We start from the raw sequence: 20,150 nt of genomic DNA, 5'->3' as shown, positions 1-20,150 counted from the left end.
TGAGCATGTCCATGTGTCTGTGAGTGTGTCTGTGAGCACATACATGCATGTGTATGTGAGACCTCCCTTGTACCCCACATCCCACCAGACTCCCTACCATTTACTGTTTTTTATCTGGCACTATCCTGCAAGCGCAAGTAAATCAATACTAGCAAGTTGCAAAAGTCTTTACCTTTGACCCCAGCAGGGTATGGCCCAGCTTAACTGACTCCACATTTCACTTGAAGTCATGCCAAAATGCCCAGAGAATAAAAAACTGAGTGAGAGAGAGAGAGAAAGTGAGTGCAAGAGCTACTGTGTAGGGCAGTGGTTCTCAGTCTTTTTAGTCTGAAGTATAGGTTGTAGCTGTGTTGGCCTAAGGGCATAGGCAGACAAGGTTATTTGGGAAAATCTGATAACTTTTATTAAACCAACCAAAATAATAAAATATAATAAAATATTTTAGTTGATCTAATAAAAGATGCCAGATTTACCCAGAGAGCCGTGTCTGTTTAGATGGAGGCACCTGTGTTGGATAATGCCAGGTCTTAGTTTTTCACTCATTTTTTTTAATACAAATACATAGTGGAGGAATGTCTCTGTTACAAAGAACTCGGGAAGACCACAACAGGGCAGAAAGTGTTTAACACCATGGGTTCCTATTTGAAATGTCTGGGTTAATCTTGTGATTTGTGTTTGCACACCTAATGGTGCTAACTTTGTGTTCCTTCAGAGGATCTCAGAGCACCCCACAATGCCATGGCACCTTGGTTGACCATCGCTGGCAGAGTCGTTCCTTGGGGGGGCGCGAAGCAGGGCAACTGCCGCAGGCCCCACGCTTTGGGGGCCCCTGCAGACAGTGCTTTTAGCATTTGCTGAGGGCACCACCACTTTGTGCTCCAGCCGCTTGCCACCCTCCTCCCCCGCTCCATGCTCTGGCTGCTCGCCACCTCCACCCCTCCCTCACTCCAGCCGCTTGCCACCCCTCCCCCCCCCCCCAGCATAGGCCCTGCACAGGCTGATATGCCCTGGGCCCCACACACCCCTAGGTTTGGCTCTGATCACTGGTATAGGGGAAAGGACTTTAAGGGAAGTAGGGGGGATGTGGCAGGGGCGGGTAAGGCCTTGTTTACATATTAAACTTGTACCAGTTTGAATAAATTATTTTTTTTAATCTGCAAGAAATCAAGTCATGGTAAATGGACTTCAGGCAGTCTTAACTCATTTTTTTCAATACTATTTGTATTACCATACAATGCCAAAAGCATAGGAATCCTGATTAAAATTCCTAGGCACAGCAGGGTTCCTAGGACAACGCTGTGCTCAGGAACAAACATACAGTCTCTTTCCAGTGAGCTTGTGGCCCAAAGTATAAAACAATAAACAGATGAATACAGGACCGAGTAACACAAAAAACAATGATCCAAACCTGGTCAGTTTGACAGACAGCTGTCTCAGCCCATCAACACACCGCTTACTTTGGGGACAAGTTTTCTGTAGGCATCACAGCAAAGGAGGAGGAGGATTCAGTTTTGCAGGCATTTCTGGGAGGTCTTCCCATGTGGGCAGCATGCATGTTAGGAAATGTAATAAGTCGTAGTACAGGCCACCATTAACTGGCTGATAGGAGGGTGGAGTTGACCTCAGCACTGAATGAGAGAAGACAAATATAGTACAGATAAGCCACAAAAAGCCTTGAAAGTGAAGACAAGTAGCTTATTGAGGCAAGGGGGGATGGAAAGTGGAAGGGTGATGTGGCCAAGGCATCTCTTAGCGCATCATTTTCTAGTTCAGACACACAATAAAAAAACCCTGAAGAAGAATGTCAGCTGTGTGAATATAAGGGAAAGGCCGTATCTGGGAGAGGTTATGCTGAAAGAATAAGATTTAGGCATAGCCCGGATATGAGGACATAGAGTAAGGTCCATGTTGAAGATAATGCCCAAACTATGGGCCTGAGTGACAGGCAAGATGATGGTGTTATCCACAATGATCAAAAAAGAAAATAGAAGGAAGGGGTAGGGAGAAAAAAATTAAGGAGCTCTCTTTTACTTATGTTGAGCTCAATATATAGCTAGACATCCTCCAAAAAATTTAAAAAGGACAAGCATTTGTCCTTTGGACAGTAACTGATCTATAGTAGAAAAGTAGATTTGTGAGGCATCAGAATAGATAAGAGAGTTTAATTTGTATGGAAGTTACACAGGGTGTAAAGCTGAGGATGAAAAACAAAAATCAGATTTTAAAATGTTGATACATGGTGATAAACCAACTTTAGCACACAATCAGGACCAGAGGGATAGTGAGGCACAGTACTACTCAGACGATGGCTTGTAATATGCCACCTGTTCCCTGCTCTGCAGGTACAACAGGCTGCAAGGTCTCTGTATCCGGCCAACAAGGAACAACTCCTGTGTCAGAGGAAACTCCAGTTGGTATTTAGCTATTGTGGCTCTATGCTAATCCCTGTTTTGTATCTTTCCCATTCAAGAGATATGTCCAAGGGAAAAGGGTTCCTCCATGCCAAAGTAGTATCTTGGGATAAGAGTCAACTATATGAAAGCTAGAATAGCTCTGAGGCTCCTCTACATTTTGCTTAGGGCCAAAGCAGCCCCAGCATTGCACGGTTGCACATATGCAGCACAAACCACCTTTGTTGTTACCATTTCTAGTTGGGTGCCAAGCACAGGCTGATTAGAACAAATCATTAGGTCCAGAGAGAAAGAGGTAAAAGAATATAGGGTTAGATATTTGACCTGTCAAATAAAGTTTGGTCAATTGACTGGTCACATATCGGTCAAAAATTGTAAAAAATTGCCAATAGGTCCAAATAATACACAGAAAAAATGCAAATTTCCCATTAATAAATGTGTAATACATACATTTCTGTCAAGAAAACTACAAAAATGGGGTTTCTTTTGGTAAAATTGCTATAATCTTTGACTGATCAAAAATATGCACTAAGTTGACCAGTTAATTGACACTATTTGACTGGTCAGTTGCCCAGTGTGCTAACACTAAAAGAATGTTTAATGGGAAGAAAAGACAATGCACAATTTTGTTTTATTCTGCTTCAGCCCCTTTACATTAACCCATTAATATAAATGAGCAATATAGCATTTGGAACCCCCTGGAAAATATCTCCTGTATAGAGAGGTTCACTTTAAAAGGCTATTTTGAACTGCTGCAGTCATCCTTAGGTAGCTTTTGTAAAAGAATAATTTAGAAGAGTCAACTTACATCAGAGGCCTGCCCAAAAATATAAAAGGTGCAAAGGGGAAATAAATACACATCTACTCACTTCCCACCTGATGTGCAACAAAGAATATTTGTGAATGACAGCATCATGAATATTGCTGCAAGACAAGAACAGTGTCTTTCTTTTTACTCTCTGACACAGCATGTGTATGTGAGAGACTACAAATCTTTCTGTGTGTAAAGAAGCAAAAATAGAAGTGTGTTGTAGGGCAGGTTTCCTCAACTAAGTACAGTTCCACCATACTGTTGATTGATGACAGATAGAAAAACAAAACGGATTGCTGCTGACCTAGCATGTGCACAGGGAATTAACTACTTTCAAGACACATTTGTCCAATCGGTATGCAAAAGTGTTCATTAGTGTTTTTCATCTGCAGCATAGTACTCCCAGTCCAGACCTACCCTCCCACTCCCTGTTGATTTAGCAGGCTTGGTTCTCTGATTACTGCTTTCACAGAGAGCAGCAACCACAGTGAACTTCATGCTTCAGTGAGTCAAAAGTTAGGGGTCAAATCTTCTCTGCAAACAGGAGTTGTTCATTTACATTAGAGAGATTCCTGTCTGTTTATACTGTATGGTCGTTAACAAGTAACATTGATCCTTTTAGTTACATGCATTTTAAGTTCAAAATAGCAATCCGTTTTATGTTTCATATATACTGGATGAATAATAGGTTTTTGTATACAACTGGCTGCTATTCTGATGTAGCAAATTGGCTATTAATAAATACAAAGTACTGTCCTTCCATTGGACCCCTCTGCAGCAAGTTCAGATTTAATTAGTACTCAGAAGTACAATAGCACAGTGCAGTTTATCTTTTGATATGTTTCAATGATGAACAAACATTTCAATGGTGAACACACAGAGATGTAATGTTTAAATAAGCCTTGCGACATTTTATATATGCTGAATAGCAAAAAGAAATAAATCCACTTGTAATACTTGGACAATATTGTGAAACATGGTGTCTTCACTTAAGAAATATGAAGTTACTGCAAACTTCATCCAATTAATTTAAACTATTCAGTAGCCAAAATTACAAATTCATACAATATTATTTGATCATTTTTTTAAAGTCAAATGATACTTAAAAGGACACAAATTTCAATTTTCATCTTAATGATATTATAGTTTAACTTATTATGGTCATAGATGCCCAATTGTTACAGTGGTGGAAGAAACAAACACCACTGTTAGGTAGTTTTATTCTACTTTTGTCTTGAGTAACCATTAATTGATTTTGAATATATTAAATGAAAAACAAAAGTAGATCTGTGACTAAGGCCACTGATGGATACTCAGTTAAAATGCATGCATGGCTGGATAGCGATTTAGAGACTCGGGATCAGATTTCAACTGCACCATGCTTCCCCATGCAGGGGAAGCCTGGGATCATGATCCTGGGTTCCACCTGCACCCACAAGTTGAAAGCTGAGTATCTTGACAATCAGCTGATTGTCAGCTTGGGGAGGGGTGAAGAAAGAGGGAGGTCTGGAACCCGCTGATTGTCAGCCCAGCAAGGACCACATGAGGACTGGTTCCTGGCCTCAGTGCAGTCATGGACCGAATCAGCCAGAGCTTCCCAGCACAGGATTTAAAGGCCCTGGCCAAAGGAAGCTTCTGTTCCCCCATACAGGGTTGCCAGGACAGTGTTGCTGGGTGTTGGGTTTAAAGCATCAGTGGAGGAAGCCAAAGGCTTCCTGCCCCCCACCCCCACTCCCCCCAGTTATATAATGTTCACTCAAGCCAAGGCTGTTTCCTACAATGAGTTCTTCTCTAATGTCCTTATTACCTACTACTACCAAGTCTAAAACAGCAGCACCTTTTATTAGTTCAGTGAAGATTTTGTGAGGAAATCTGTTAGCTCTCACATCCAGGGCCAGATTAACGAATAGGCAAACTAGGCACATACCTAGGGCTGTGAGCTGCAGGAGGCCTCGGTCTGTCCCTCTGCAGCAGCAGCATGAATGGCCCCATCCACCTCCCTTCCCCTCCCCTCTGCTGGCTGCACCACAGCAGCAGCTGCTTCCAAGCAGCAGCTCCAAGCTCTGTTCCCCATGGGCAAAACCAGGGTGAGGAGGGGGGGGTCTCAACCGGCCTAGGGCCCACTAAAGGGTTAATCTGGCCCAGATCACAGCCAGGAATAACTGGAACCTGCTGTTCTTAATAGCATTTGTTCTCAAATACATGTCTGGAAAGTCAGTATCTCCCAAATGAAAACATAATTCCTGGTCACATTTGACTCATTAACAATACTGTGGAGATATTTATCCATATTCAGATCCAACCCTGGGGTCCAGTGCAGCAGTATGCTAGTAGGATCTCTTTTATCAACCTGCACCAGAGAGATTTTGACTCAGACAGACTCTGCCTTATGCAAGCTAGACCTTCTTACTGCTTTTCAGTCTGTCGCTTCATTGTCAGCTCTTCTTACTTAGACACTATTATGAAAACTTCTGTATTTTCATATATTTTGATTAGTATTACTTGATTAAAATTTTAAAAATGTACTTTTTTCCTTTACTTGTAAAAATGACTACTCAGAAATACTCTTGGAACACATAATTACAACATGTTCTAGTTTAGTTTATTTGTACTACATAGTAGTAAACATACAGTTGAAGATGGCATTTTTTTTTACTATTACAGTGAGTGTACCATTTTCTTATGGTATGTTGTAACAGAGCACAGGGTGTGCTCTGTTACTTGGAGGGGCCTGAGCAGCAGCAAGGCAGCCTGCAGCTGGCTGCAATCCCAAGCGGGCACAAACTGTCTGATTGGGGAACAGGGCCCAGCTGTGCCCTATGAGAACAGGGGCTCTGAACTGCAAAGCCGGGAGCACTTTGCTGCCAGCAGCCAGAGAAACAACACCGGCTGAGCTGCTGCTCAGAACACCTTGGAGGTAAGGGAGGAACTATGGGGATGGCAGGAGGCTCCTTGTCCTGGGTATGACAGAAAACTGCACCCTGCTGGGGAAGGATGGCCTGCTGGGGCTACCTATGGCAGGGCAGCCCCCCAGAAATGCCAGGCCAGTTGCTTCCTCAGTGAAAGGCAAGTATGGGGTGCCTTCTAACCCCATCCCCACATCCCTGGTGGTTAGTAAGATCAAGCAGGGGGAGCCCAGGCTCACTGTGAGTGCTGAGGCAGTACCTAGGTCAGGTGGAGGGACCTGAGGCAGCGCCCAGACTCACAGATGAGTTCTGAGGCTGCACATCGGAGGCAGGAGTGAGGATCTAAGAGGGTGGGGCTCTGAGCCTTGGGGAGCTATGGGTAGAGCTCCTGAGGCAAGGAGATAAGGGGTTATAGCCCAGGGAGGACAAGGGGATGGGGCTTGAAGCCCTGATCCCAGTAGTACGGGCCTGGGGCCCAAAGTGGGGCTGGGGCCTGAATTGAGAGGAGGTTGGAGCCCTGAGATTGGATGGGGCTTGGAGCCTGTATTGGTAGGGGATGGGAGCCCTGAAGGGAACTGGGCTTGGAGCCCAAGTGAATGAGTTGCCGGGTGGTAGACCAGATAAGTAGGATGGGTGTCAGGCTATGGAACATCTGTGAGGTACTGGGACTACAAGCTCCAGAGGGGAGTAAAAGTCCCGTGTGAGACTCTGGAGCTCAGGTCCCAGTGTATGGCACTGGAGGAACATGTGCGAGGCATGGGACACAGTAAGGGATGGTCAGAGCCATGTACATAGGCCCTTGTCACCAGGGCAAGCAAATGGGCAACCTCCCACTTGATTAACATTGTATAATCATTAACATCAAGGCATGGCAGACAAGGAAGGTGGGCTGTTAGCCCTCAGACAAGTGGGTGGGTCAACGATCAGACCATCCCTGGGACGCCCACTTGTTACATATGTACACAATTACTCTGTATTCTAGAAACTTCTCATGTCATTTAACCCATACAGTTGAATACTTATAAGTGTGTCAAACTGCAACCAATAACCCAAATGATTATTTGAAAATAAAACATTTATTTTAAACCTTTCTCAAACTTAAATAGGGCATTAGTGGTATCTTGGAAGTGGTGCTGATTTTCAGTAACTAATACCGAACAGGAAAATTACAATTTAGGCCCCTGGAAATGCCTAAGTTGATAGATTAAATGGTATAAAGTTTAAACACACAACTTGCCTTGTAAGTCTACTCTTCTAAACGGTATTTGAAAAAAGTGTTTAGTGATTTAAATGTGAATTTCCCATAACATATTGGTATAATCATAATACCCAGTATGTTCATATACCCCTTAACCAGAGGTGCTGAGTACATGGGGTCCAAGGGCCATGGTTCCACTTGGGAAAAGGGTTATCACCTGAAATGCATAAAACTTTCCACATGTCCATTATCTTAGCTCCCTTCTCCCCCTGGCAAAAATAAAAGTCAATGCCGGTGCCCTTAACCCCCATATAGGTCATTTGATTTCAATAAAAAGGAAGTCAATAGGCAAACAAAGGCCTTGTTTCTGCGAACACTGGCACATTTAATCTCATGCACATGAGTTAACTCATTTAAATTCAATTGGAGTATTGACGTGTAAAAAAAAAAAAAATATTCATATGCAGAAGGATTTGGATGAATAACAGACCGAAAATTTGGAAGGGTGACTTCTCTCTAGCGTACCCGTTTGTAGGGGAGGTGGGTTGTGAAAGGAGAAAACTATAATTTCCCTCTCCCTTAAAACCACATTCCTACAAGATACAAGTTAGTTACCAGTGACTTTACAGGAGGGGAAATTACCATAAAGAATTTTGAAAAAGAGCCTATACAGATTTTTTAGAAAACAAGATTTATCGTGTGTATTTTTTACACTAGGAATTCATATTACGTCTACTCTGAAAGACTGGTGATGTGAGAGCATGAGAAATGGATAAACAAGAAACTGAAATCTAAGCAATTGAAAGAAGAGTTTTTAGTCAGTCTGTACAAAACTTTTGTTTGAATTAACAAATTCTTACGTTTAATGCTTAATAAACACCTGCAAGAGCAGATGCCAAAGCTTAAAGAAAGGACACAAACCCAGTTCTTAAAGATCCTTAGCAGATTGTTTTTTCTGTGTATATCAAGCAGTTGGGTAACAGCAAAAATGAACTGAAGGAATCAATCTGCCCTAGACTAGGGAACTCTTATTTACAAAGGATAAACCCACTGACTAAAGTGTCTAATGCAGTGGTTCTCAATCTTTTTTTACTTTCAAAGCACCCCTTTGTTAGACTCAAGGCACCCCTCAGAAAATGCCAGTTTTCACTTACTTTTTTGACTATGGAGAATTAATAGAGCAAGTCTTTGGTTGCAAAGAATTCAGAAAGATCACAAGTCAGAATGTTTTTAATGCTTATTCCTATTTTAATTCCTCTGGGTTTATCTTATAAATAGAATTTATACACCTATTGCTAGTATTGAATGGCACCCCACAGCACCCTTGAAAGGATTTCAAGGCATCCCTGGCTGCCACAGCACTCTAGTTAAGAATCACCGGTCTAAAATATAAACATTTTTCAGACAGGTGCAGCAGAGAATAAACTATAAGCTTTGCTTGCTTCAACCAAAGGGCACAAAAGAGAAGGAAACATAAAGTTCAACTCCAGATAGATTCCTTATTCCTGTATTGGATTACATACTTTCTTTAAGAAGGTAGAGCAATCTCAATTCCTTTATATGGAGTTGACTGGAGGAAGCCAGGCTCCATTCTCTGCTAGATTGGTAGCTTGTGTCAATAAATCTGGATATTTGTGATTGGCTTTTAACCATCTTTATGCAGAGATAATTTAACCCACCCATCACAAAAATGTAAAATGAGTTATTAAAATGGGAACCAGAGGATTACAGTAACCATACTCTCATTAGTTTCAATAACTGTAAGCACTAAAAATAACAAGTCAGATCTCAAATTCATTATATTGGCTCAAGAGTCATAAGATTCAAAAAATTACTAAATTGGGATTTAATATTTGAATGCTAAGGGTTTACATTTTCAAGCTTCTCTGAAATAGTGAGGGTTAGGAAAAAAGCAGAAGGAAGTCTTACATATACACATTAATTCAGTAGCTATATTTTAAAGAAAAAAAGGCCAAGTGTCAAAAGATCATCAATAAAATCATGAGATTAGTAATACTGTAATGATGCAATATTTTAAATGATTCAGTCTGTCACAATTTTATATATTGTATTGTACTTTGCCTAGAAATTGCCATAAACTTTCCTTATCCAAAAGAGAAGTAGAATGTATGTGGCCTAGAATACTAAAATGCACACATAATTAGCCAGTTTACAGTGGAAATAATCTATTCTACCTTTAGTGACAGTGTGATTTAAGTCTTACTATCACAGCACCCACTGCTGGCAATGCTGTAGCTAAGCTTGTGTCAGCATTTCCCAAATGCAACCTTTTAAATAAAGGTCATGACTCAGCCCTGAAAATTGCTCTGGAATTAATTTTGATAGAGGGCATATTTTTGAACAATAAAACTTAATTTATCCTTTTGGGGAACAGAAAAGCAAAACTTTTTTCCTAGATTTGGACACAGAGCTAATAATTGACCTACAAAACATGCACGGGAAAGTATTTTTGTTCTTGCTAATTCTACATACTTCTCTTTAACCATGTTTCAGTAGCTTTCCATTTATGTTCATTGCACTTTATGACCTTGAACTTGGTAAATATTTCTGTAGTTGTATAGCTACTCTTTCCTTTAGGTTTCCAAATTACTACTTAGGGTTTTATCTATGATACCAAGTCTCCATTTGTGGCTTTGAGTTTGAGCCCAAGCTAGCCCATGTGTAGAGAATGGCACAAAACATGTTTTTGATTATGCTTTCACTAACTGAAGGTTTTCTTGACTTTTAATCTACCAAGGGAGTCTCTTTTAATGCGGAACTCCTTCTGTATGGCAAATCACAGAAAATATAATTCCTATTCTGGGGAAAAGTAAGTAAAAGTAACAGTCAATTTAAGTATACTAATTTAATTGGTTTAAATGTAGCAATTCCTACAACCAACACCTAAGATGATTACACCTGAAAGGCCAAAAACACAGTTACTCTTTATTTTACTAGTGAATATGGCAGGGTGCCCTAAACATTTGAGATTCATCTGAACTATTTTTCGGGTCTGAACACTCGCTATCCAAGCTTCTCCCAGTAAATAAAACCTTTTGCCCTTTATAACAAGAGACACACAGAGGAATGATGGTAGGAGACTGGACTTACTTTCTTGCCCCTGTAGAAATATTGTTCTTTTAAATCAAACTTAATTTGTTGCCCCTATGGAAATATAGTTCTTTTAATAGTAATAGGTGCCTTAACTGCTAATAACATCAATTCTGTATCTTAACTCTCTTGTTAAAATAATATCTATAGCTTTACTTAGGAGTAAACTGATGGTGGCACAATCGTCTGTTAACGTAAGTGTTCAAGCATGACAACCTAGCTACTCTCTTGTGAGAAGGGCCAGTAAGTACTTATGGATAGGAACTCTCAGCCACTATCCTGTAAGTCAAGAGCTATCTTCTGTTTGATGCTGTGACAGGGGGCCATCTTCAGCTGCATTTTTTTAAAAAATATGCTGGTAAGTGTGCCCCCGTCAAGTCTTGCTGGATTTTCCTTCTCTGGGGATCAGCTCCCCCTGCCCCGTTTACTTACCTGCCATGACTTGATGTTACTTGGTTCTAAAGAAAGAAGGAGGTTGACCCACAAGTTCCCAGACAGGCGACAGGCTCACCTCCCTAGGATAATGAGGTATTGCCTTAAGGGCAAAAATGCAGGCTTCTACCTCCCCTTGATGTGCACCATGCCTCACAGATGTTTTATAAATTTCTCTTTATGTTGGGGTCTCAGCTGCTGTGTGCTTACTCCCTCTCTCTCTAGCTAGGCCTCTCAGTCCAAGACCCACTAATCAGGGCTTGACTCCAAGGCTCTAGCTCTCTAACTCGCTCAGGCACAAGACCCTCCGTTCCATACTCTCCACGACAGCAGGCCTACTGGCCCTTCTACCCTGTGCCCCTGTGGCTCCAGGCTGTTGGGGCCTCAGCCCCCTCTGGCTTTGCCCCTCTTTTTGTAGTTAGGGCCTTTTGCCTAAGTCCACCCACTAGGACCTGGCTTCAAGGCTCCTATCTCCCCTTCATGTGACTTTGGCTCACAGGCCCAGGACAAACCAGATCAACCACCCGGGCAAAGGCAGCTCGAGAGCGCCTAACAGAGCAAAGGCGGGCACACTGCACATTTTCACAGATTCATAGATTCATTTTTTTCCTCTTTTAATTCCAGAACATTTCTACAGGTATATGGAACAGTGCAGCATCAGTGTTCATTCTTGCCCAGGGCTTGCCCCTCCAATAGCCCAACTTGGTCAAGTCCCTAAAAATGATGTCCAGCCATATAACTGATGGTTGTCTCTCAAATCAAACTGACTTCAGGTGTGTTTGCAGAATTTGCTTTGGCATTCCATTATCCTGTAGTATCCTACCCATCAAAATATTCATGATTGCAGCCAATCTTGTACCTTGATTTTTACATTCTACTCTCCTTTTAATTTCTTCATTTGCCTTAAAGTCATTACATTTTACATATGCCATCTTTTGAAGAACTCTTTACTACTCACAGTCTTCTGACATCTGTTTCACATAAGGCAGCTGATAGAGTGGTATTGTTGGTACACTTGGCTTGATATGTTTGCACTTCGCTACTGAAGGTAATGTTTCTTTCATTCCAGTTTTATCAGTTTTTGTCCAGCACTTGTAGTTACAGCACATCTCCTTTTAACTTTATACTTAACTGCAGTGTTAAAGCTTTGGACCTATTTGCCCTACTACTTCACTCCTGTTGGATTTTAACTCTTCATCTGTTGTATCTTTTCCAAGATCCGGCTACTTAATCTTCTTGTCATTTATTGGTAGTCAACAATGCTAATTTCCCATGATAGTAAATAACATCACAATTAATTCAAACATGTCTACCAGTTGGATAATAACATCTATATAAAGAACTTGACTCTAGATCAGAGCTTTTCAACTGTCAGCTTTGTCCACAATGGGCAGGTCCAGACGAGCACAGACATGCAGTGTGTGGGGCTGCAGACCTATCTGTGGTGCCACACTGTGCACATGTAGGCGTTCCCTACACTGCTACTTTGCAGTGTGGGTGGGGTTTTGACCCCAGAAGATCCCAGGGTAAAAAAAACCATGTCAAAAAAAAGTGGGGCAGTGCATATGGCAGCAGCACATGCCACCCAAAACCAGAGCCTGGCCTGCTGGAGCCATGCTCCAGCTGCTGGCCAGACGTCCTGCTGCAGGAACACTGCAGCTGCAGCTTCCCTAGCCCCCAGGATCCCAGGTAAGGTTGCTGGGGCCAGCACTGGGGCAGCCTCCCCTACCCTATCCCAGGCAACCTGCCATGCACCAGAGCATGTGTGGCATAGGTGTTCCTGGGGGACGAGTAGTAGTGACACATTGTGTGCTGCTGCTACTTGCCCCCAGGGAAAACACTCATCTGGATGTGCCTAATGTGATTTTACTAAGCACATTACTGAGTTCCACAAATGGTGTCTCCACAACAAAAGACAGTGCTGTCACAGGTGCCTGGGCTACCCCAGGGACACTCCTGTGAAGCAGAGTTAATTAACCCTAGTGCAGACTCTCGCAAACAGCTATACTGCCTCTGGTCCCAGAGCTGGAAGGGGGAAGAGCTAACATGGGAGCTAACTGGCACCATGTAGACATACCTGATTTCAGCTTTGGCTTCCATAGGCAATGAGGTAAGCAGAGCCAGGGTGAGAGGGAATGGAGGCCTGCCTCGTAGAGGCTAGCAGTACTTGGGTCTAAGGGGAGGAGGAAGGTGCAGCTCCCATATTGAGAATTGGGTTGGGTGAGAGGGAGTGGAGGCCTGCCTCACAGAGGCTAGCAGTGCTTGGATCTAAGGGGAGGAGGAAGGTGCAGCTCCCGTATTGAGAATTGGGTTAGGGAAGGTGATGGGCTTGGCTCTGGCTTATGGTGCAACATCAGACAAGTGAGCAGTGCCCTGGCTCTACAGTGGGGGACAGGGGTGTTTTTAGCCTTGACCCTGAATGGGGCCAGTGTTGCAAAGCAACTAGGGGAGCATCTTCCCCCTTATCTAGTAGCTGTACCTTTGGATCAGCCTGACTTTTTGTGGTGGGGATGAGGTGAAGTGGGTGAATTTAACAACCAGCCTGTTCAATTAGCACTGCAAATCTGCATATAGCTGGCCTTAGACCCTGTTGTAAAGAGTTCTTATCTTATCCCACTGTGTAATGCAGAGGAGCCCTTTCCTTTTCTGCACCACAGGTTCCTCCTCTGCAGTATGAGATAATCCCTGCCACTGAAAGGCAGTAATGCCTGCAAAGCCCTTTGAGAGACTCAAGTGAAAAGTGCTCTAGGAGCACAAACTGTTATAATTTAATTAATTAATGAAAGTATTGTTTATTATTTTTACTACATGATGCATGATATAATATTTTAAGGTGTATTTGCCATGTAGCTCCCAAATAAAATGCTAGGATACATTCTGACTCCTAGTTGTCAAAAAGTTGAATAGCCCTGCTTTAGATCATCCAGTATCTCATCTAATCTTTAGATCATCTAATCTTCTTTATGTTCAGTTGAAGGACATGATAAAAGCAACAGTGATTTCAGCATCTGGTTCAAGTGATTTGACTTGAACCAGATGCTTAATTTTGCACCAGTTCTTACAACTGCAAGTCTTTTACTATTGCAATTATCTTACTTGGCTTGCCATATGATTTTACTACTTTCCACAATGCTTCCCTCTAAACTGAATCAAACAAAATCAATGAAGACAGCAAATATCTTTAACCCCATTCTTACTTCCTTTCTATCAACTGTTGAAGTGTGAATAAATATTTGATCTATGTAACTTCAGCCTTGTCTAAAGCTGTACTTTTCTTCTCCCAATATGTCCTTTACAACTGGCCTTAATCTGTTGACAATTAACTTTCATCCTGTTTTTTCCTAGTAATGACAATAAGCTTATTCCTCTATCATTATCTGGATTGGCAGGATCTCCTTTCTTTGAAACTGGTATAATTTACTGCCTTCAGTCAATCCTCTGGTACCTTCTCTAGTTACCAAGCTTTCTTATACATTTTTTCTAATGCTTTGTTGGCATTTGTCCCACCAGCTTTAATAGCTCAGTTGTTATGCTGTCTACTCCTGCAGTTTTCCCATTTTAACTGCTTCACTCACTGCTCTTTTACTTCTTCTGATGGTGGTTCACTGCTGATACCCATTATGCCTTGCAAGCTGCATTTTCATCTAACATGCCTAAAATGCTTGCATCTGGATGGACCAAGGTTTAACACTGTCAAAATGCTCCTTCCTTTCTTTCAGCACCCCTTTGCATTTATTGTTCATTCAGCAGTAGCCCTTTTTATTAATTTGTACTGCCTTGATTGCATTTTTGTACACCTTAACCTTTTTTGGATATTGTTGCCAAATGTTGTTATTTTGATGCCTTCTCTAACGGTTACGCCTCTTATTTTCAAGATTTGTAGCTTGTCCAATCTTTGTAAATTATTTGCTGCTTTGCATAATGCTTTCTACTTCTTTCATTTTCTCAGCATTCTTGCTAGATACATTTTCTGCATTTTAGGGTGAAAAATTATGCAGCTTTTTCCATGTGGTCAGAGTATTGATTTTTTTTTTAAATTTCCTCATGGGTTGACCCTTTTAAAACAGGTATGTTTTACAATCAACTTACAACTATATTGTATAATTAATTTTTTCTCATCTCCTGAACAATGGTTGTTGCAGAGGAACATCTGGACTGCTGGAATTTAAAGACTTGAGGCATATCTATTCTTTAAAACTTGATTGCTAGTAAAGAGGCATATATAAACTGTGGTAGACTAAAACTCTTGAGATTATGAGGATTTCTAAGAGAGTTTAAGAACTTGTTCCATGTCAAAATAAAACCACCTTAAATACCTGTTTCTTATTTTGAGATGTGATCATTCCCATAGATACACAGCAATGTAGATCAGCGCAGAATGATTCATACAGTTTGAGAGCAGAAGGGACCACTATGACTATCTAGTCTGACTTTCTGCATAACATAAACCACATGATTTCACCCAGAATTACTGCAGTGAAATGATTTGTTTATTATTACTACAAATGTACATATTATCAAATGCTAAATGTTATGACTGAACTAGAACATCTCTTTTAGAATGATGTTCAGTCTCAATTTGGGTATTTCAAAGGATAACAAAATTTACCATTTCCTTTGGTATGCTAGTTCAGCAATTAATCTTCCCCCCCCCGAGAAAGAAAGTCTTTTTACTAGTCTACAATAAAATATAAAAACATTTTAAGTATGTCAGTCTTCATAAAACAGTATCCAAGACTTGATGAAAATGAGCTGTCTGAGACTCAGTCCAGGTTAAATTTTGTTGCGATTCGTTGGGAAAGAGAATAATATAGGAAAAATAGATTGTAGTTGTGCCTGTCCCTTCTATTGACAGGGACAGGCCATGACTTTGCCAACATGATATACAAACTTAAATCTTAATAGAACTATTTCTGTTTCACCCTCGTGCCCCAGCCAGCCATGTCAGCATCTACACCTGCCATGCTCCAGAGTGAAAAAACTCCACAGCAGGGTAGTATTTGTATTTACAAGTACTACCCTGCTGCGGAGTTATTTAGTTTTCTAAATAGCATTAGGGTCACACCTGTAGATGTGAGAGGCTTACTGGGGAGCTAATTAATTTACTCAGCAGTAAACCTCATGTAAACACACCCAGAAGAGTCTCCTTGTTTTGAAGGCAGTATAAAATAAGTATTTCTAACATTTAGTGGAAGTATTCTATGAAAAATGCCTAATCTCCTAAGGTATTTAAATCTTCCTGTTTGCTCTTATTAGCTTTAACTCTTAGTCTTTTTTCCCTCTTGAGGCAGAAACATTTGTCTCAATTTTTTTACACACACATCCATGGTTTCATGTGATGAAAACAAACAATATTATTTTAATATAAAATTGCCAAAAGCTTTGCATGAATAGGACTCTGTGTGAAACAGCTGCACAAAAACTGCTAACTATACATTTCTTTTTTGGGAATTGGTATGGATCAAAAATTTAGTAAAAATAAAACATGAATATATGTTGTTTTAACAATTGATTATATTCAAGAATAGCAATAAACATTCTTACTAAACATTGATTTGACAACATTATAGACTCTTTCCTACTAGACACCAAGTGTTCTGAATGCTCATTTACTATGGCGAGAGCCAAGGGAAATAACAGTTCTTTTTTGCAGCACCTGGCTTCTGTGTAAAGAGATAAGCACTCTCCTCCCTCCAATCCTGTGACTTGCAGCTGTTCCTGGAGGCTTCTTTCTGCTGCCCCTTTTGCTCCTTGGCAGCCCCTGTGCTGGTCACCCCCACACGCTCACCTGCATGGGGGCAGGCAGATGGGCAGACATGGTACTGCAAAGCAGTGCTTTTCAGACCGGCTTATTGCTCCCCACAGGCTCCTCATGATGGCAGGAGGGGCTACGATGACAGATGGCTTCAGTCACTGGCATGTAAGACCATGGAGGAGCACCTTTAATGATGGGGGCTATAGGTGCCCCATCAGGTACAGACCAGGAGTGGGGAGCAGGCAGATAGTGTGGAAAAAGTGAGGCATGACAGGCTGAGGTCCTGCCCCCAGCACCCACATTTGGTACCAGTTGGATCCTAGTGTAGTGATACTCAACTGGGATGTTGCTAAATTCAGATTATTTCTGGATCTGTGCCTGGAGTCTAAAAAAGTTGAGAATCACTGATTTAAGTCCATGTCTTCATTATAAAGTAATGTCTTTTACAAGTTTTGTCAGCTTACAATGACTGATGTTGCTATATCATCACAGTGCACATATTTTGCCAATTAAGCTAGTGCCACATGTCCTCACTGTACAAGGCTGTTTACAGCAGCCACAACACACTGTAAGTAGGAATCCCTGTGCTCTTTGCACCACTTCATGTTGTCCTGAACCAGTCATGGGAATTAACTAGTTAATTAACTAGTTAAAAAGTTAAAGAAATGGCTAACTTTTAACTTTAACTAGTTAAAAAAGGTTAACTTTAACTTTTTTTAAAGTATAAGTTAAAAGTTAAAAAAAAATTGAAATCTGGCTTTCCCAGAGTTTTTCTGACACAGCCACTATCTAGGATTTACATGGAATGATATTTCTTTATTGAAATTCTAGGACTTCTTGTTTGAGAGACAGAAAGTAGCGTGCCTTCCTATGAGCTATGGTCTCTCTGAGTTCCTTAGTTCATGCTACAGGGATGTAGGTTGTGGCCGTGTTGGCCTAAGGACGTAGGCAGACAGGGTTCTTTGGGTGAATCTGATATCTTTTATTAGACCAACTTAAATAGCTGGAAAACAATTTTTTAAGTAAGCTTTTGGGTTCAAAAACCCTTCATCAGACTGAGGAAGTTTCAGCAGTTGGTGTGTGCTCTTCCTGGAGGAGCCTGGCTCCTCCCAGATCTGTAGCCAGGGAAAACTAGAGCCTGGAGCCAGCACCTGTGTTATCCCCAGCAGTATAAAACGCTGCCCTGTCCTGGCCCCATCCGTACAAAAAGCTGCCCTGGCAAGCAGCTCAGGGCTACTCACTCTCAGGAGCTTCTGGGGCCCGGCCACTTGGTACCTGGGATCACTACCCCTTGTGCCAGCTGGACTGCTGCAGCAGCATCCCAAATCCATTTTTAAAAATACCCCAAAATCCATGTTTTTCCACAATTAAAACAAAAGACCACTCTACACACACACACACACACACACACACACACACACACACACACACACACACACACACACACATATATATCTAGAGAGAGAGAGACAGCGATCAGTTTGGCAATGCTTTATTGGTATATTTACAATGTTAAAGCAATATGGAAGCCTACCAGTGTCTGTATCATCATGATAAAATAAATTCTAAATACCTATATGTGTTGATGTGTGCTTTTGGTTTTCTTCGCACATGATAGGGGGATGTGGTGTTTGCAGGAAGGGGGTGGGAAGGGGTGTGGGGGAAGGCAGGGTGTGTGTGTGTGTGTGTGTGTGTGTGTGTGTGTGTGTGTAGAAGGATGTGGGTTGGTGTGTGGGTAGGTGTGGGGTAATTACTTAGGGGACTGGGTGTGGGGGACCTTGTGGGGGGGCTGATCAGAAGGGGTGGGTCCCCTGGCCCCCACAGGGTGCAGCCCCCCTACAGCACATAGAATGCCCCCCGCCCCCCACAGGGCCCCAGCTCCCCCTGGAGGGCCACAGCCCCTATCCCCCACAGGTACCCTGGTAGGCCACAGCCCTGCCCTGCCCAGGGTCCCAGGCACCCTGGAGCCGGGTCCTGGGGCCTCTCTGCCACCCAGCTGGGCTGGGCCATGGTGGCAGGACCCAGTGCAGCATGTGGGGACCATGCACCGCGCCCAGCTGGGTCCTACCACCATGGGAATGGCCCGGCCAGGCGGCTGAGGGGCCCCAAGGGTGGCAGGACCCAGCAGGGCCCAGCACATTGTCCCCACATGCCGCGCTGGGTCCTATCACCATGGCCCAGCCCAGCTGGGCAGCAGAGAGGCCCCAGGACCCGGCTGGGACTGGCATGCGGTCCCTACATGCTGTGCCAGGTCCTGCCACCAAGGGCCTGGCCCAGCTAGGTGGCAGAGGGGCCCCAGGGCCAGCAGGACCCGGCTGGGTGCGGCATGAGGTCCCCATGCGCTGCGCCAGGTCCCGCCTCTGCCCCGCTGTGCCTGAATGGCGGTGCCATGCGGCGGGACCTGGGCCAGCCCCATGTGACTCGCTAGTCCGGCTTTGCGCCAGTGTGGGTCACGTGGCTCTAGGTGGCACGGGTCCTGTGTGTGCCTCCCAGAGCCCTGCAACCTGCTCCAGTGCAAAGCTGGACCAGTGAGCTGCATGGGGCTGGGTTGGGTCCTCACCTCCTGCAGCCCCGGGGACATCCCCCCCACCACCACCACTCCCCTCACCCACCCATACCCATGAACCCCCCTCACCTTCCCTTGGACAGTGCCGGGGGGCCGGAGGCAGCAGGAGAACCAAAGAGACGCTCTGGCCAACACCAGAGCATCTCTTTTGGAGGACTTACTCCGTGGCACAGTCTGGGACCGTGCCTCGCTCCCACTCTTCTGTGGAGTGGTTTTGTTAGACCCCTGGATATTCAGGGGTCTAATTTTCTCCCCGGGCTGCAAACTTGCAGGGCACGGAACATTTTTTCATTCCCACACATGCATCTTGCCCCACCAAAGGCACGTGTACGCTCGTCTGGATGCACCCATAAAGATCTTTTGGATAGCATCCAGGTCAGACTTCTCTCCAGACAACTTGCCTTGAGAAAAGTGTACAGCTGTAGTCAGTCATGATAAGTTGCATGAGGTTTCCTATAAACCCAAGGACAAAGAGGAGGGAGATGATAATTGATGGGTCTGCAGGTCCTGAGTAAGAGATATGGACATAGTGCTGTAATTATTAAACTTATTACAAGTAGTTGTGGTTATACTGCCTGGCTGGTCCCAGTGGAAATTCTCACAAAGTGGAATGCAAAGGTATTTTATCAGGGTGGAAGAAACAGATTTGTCATTCCTAGAAATTTCAAGCAAAAGATCAAAGATTATATTCTGGAAAGGTTTGCAGAGACTGTCCTTAAGTATTAAAAGGGACATTTGTCTTCAGGCAAAAAATTCCCAGGAGACAAAGACTGTCTCCCCCATTCAATACTGCAAAAAAGAAAAGCATTCCTTCCAAACTAGGAATACTGCCTAAATTTTTTGACATGGTATTCTAAGTTCTATCAAGTGACTCTAATATAATTTTATAATTATTAGATGTTTGCAAAATAAAATGACTGTTTAAAAGGTTATTCTTTTGTTCTCTCCTCATGAAGAGGT

The sequence above is a fragment of the Alligator mississippiensis genome, chromosome 1, assembly GCF_030867095.1.
Source record: "Alligator mississippiensis isolate rAllMis1 chromosome 1, rAllMis1, whole genome shotgun sequence".
Lineage (NCBI taxonomy): Eukaryota > Metazoa > Chordata > Crocodylia > Alligatoridae > Alligator > Alligator mississippiensis.
The sequence above is the reverse complement of the archived record's forward strand: the minus strand, read 5'-3'. Positions refer to the sequence as shown.